Source organism: Stegastes partitus, unplaced genomic scaffold (genome assembly GCF_000690725.1).
Source record: "Stegastes partitus isolate 25-593 unplaced genomic scaffold, Stegastes_partitus-1.0.2 Scaffold1481, whole genome shotgun sequence".
NCBI lineage: Eukaryota > Metazoa > Chordata > Actinopteri > Pomacentridae > Stegastes > Stegastes partitus.
In genome coordinates, this window is record NW_007579212.1 from 66,251 (window position 1) to 68,340 (window position 2,090).

At 44.8% G+C, this 2,090-nt stretch overlaps 1 protein-coding gene across 1 annotated transcript in view; it reads left to right on the forward strand.

The window, feature by feature from the left end:
- The window catches only part of crhr1 (corticotropin releasing hormone receptor 1), a 13,327-nt gene that overhangs the window by 6,524 nt on the left and 4,713 nt on the right, over positions 1-2,090 (forward strand). The gene's annotated exons all lie outside the window — the stretch shown is intronic.

Below are 2,090 nucleotides of genomic sequence, written 5' to 3' on the forward strand. Positions count from 1 at the left end.
ACAGACTCAATCCTCTTCAGCATGGAGGACACCAGAGTCCACTCATTTCTGCTCACATGTTCTCACATTCTTCACACTGTTTCATTCAGCTGCTCTTTGCCGGAGGGCTTGTGTTGCTCTAACGTTCTCTGTAAAATACCACAAAGGTGTTCCGTTGCATTCAGGTCAGGACACACACTGTTCTACAAGGTGTTTTTATTTCGAACCTCTTGCTGGAATATCGCTCTGGGAATCATCTTGTTAGACAGTATTTTGGTTTCTTCACAGACATTCATAGGGCATCTATAAAAATCTCCCCAACACCTTTTGAACTCATGCAGCCCCATATCATCACACCGCCACCTCTGAGCTTCACTGTCAGGACTATATATTCACTGTGGTGGTCCTGGTCAGGTTCACACCAAACAGGCTGGACTCCACCTGAACCCAACAAGTTTATCTAATGTTCTCCCAGCATTCATCAGGCTTCGCTTTATGTTCTTAAGCAAACTTTAATCTGGATTTTGTTTTTTCTTGTCCTCCGTCTGGAGTGGTTGATGCTCTGAAGTGTCCGTCACGCTGTCTGAGCTTTACAGAAACTCTGATTTCCACTGATAAACCCTGATAAAGCAGCTGTCACCTGTTTTTCGCAGCTAGATTGTGAAAGTAGTTCACTGTCTGTGGAGTCACTGTTTGTTGTGAACTGATTAGCTGTGGGGTTTTGAAGTCAGCTGTGTGACAGAGCTGGTTCTGGTTCTTTCTGATCTGCTGGGTCAGCCCAGGTGTCCAGAAACAGATGATACTGCAGGTGGCAGGTAGGAGCTGGTGGGTGGAGCTTGGCAACGATTGTTGACTCCACCTGGATCAGTGGTGGAAGCATCCTTAATAAACCAGGTGTGCTGTCAGGTGACAGTGGGTCCGAGGGCCTCTGGTGGCTGGGAAGAGAACAGCAGGTTGTTCTCAGATATTTGAGGCTGGAGTTGGTGACTGACGATGTCACATATGTGTTTTCATGAAGACATAGTGGTAAACAACAAGTGTTAGTCGAAGTGAGCTCTGCAGCCTCCAGCAGGATCTCAGAAACTCTGTTAACTCCACTTTCAAGCCTCCATCTTTGCTCTGAAACCAGAGCACATCACTATGAAGGTTCTCATGGATCTGCATGGTCCTCTACCTGCAGAACTTCCAGGTTCTGCTGCCTCAGGCTGTCTGAGAGCAAACACTGGCTGGGTTATAACCAAATCATGTTCTGTACCAACAGAACATACTGATCTGGGCAAAATGTATTATTCTGTATACAGAAAAAGCAAAATCTGCATTTGATCTCACGTACTGCGTCCAATGTTCACGTTCATGACACCAACATCTAAGGCTTCAAACATTTCACAACTATGCAGAGTTTCACCACCAGAGGAACAACAGAAGTCCTTATCAAGTTTTCTGCTCCTGATTCTATCTAAAACCATTTTTCGATCAACACATTTCTTGCATCATAGATTAACTGTAGTTTCTGGTTGTTCCACCAGGTGGAGCTGTTTAATGCTGTAAAGACTAGAGCAGGTATTACTCAGACTACCGGCAGTTCATGTTGGCAAACTGAGACCGTTGTGGGAGTTTAGCTATCAACGGGCACCATGAAAGACTTCTGTGGAGGTTAATGACCTCCAACCAGAGCTCACGTATCAAAACATCAGATGCTACACGTTAGTTGTGCTGTTGTTTACTTTCGTAAACCAAAAGCTGAGCTGCTGAGGCAAACTACACAATAATGATTTAACAAATCCACACTACATGGAGCTACATAACGTAGTAGGCAATACATACTAAATATGGCATTTGTACAAACTCAATAGGGCCTTTGCCAGTAGCATGTAGTATGATGTTTCAAATGCAGCCAGTGTTTGTTTATTTGTTCGTTTGTCGTTCAGCTTCAGTTCTCTCAGCATCACGCACACTGACAGGTTCTCTGTGTGCGACACACAACCAGACACGCACGCGCACCACAAAATAAACCAATCAGAGATGAGTGTGAGAACACAGATGAGTGATCAAAACGTCAGTGTGAACCAAAGGACCATCTGGACCTCAAAGTGCGTGTGTGTGTGTGTGTG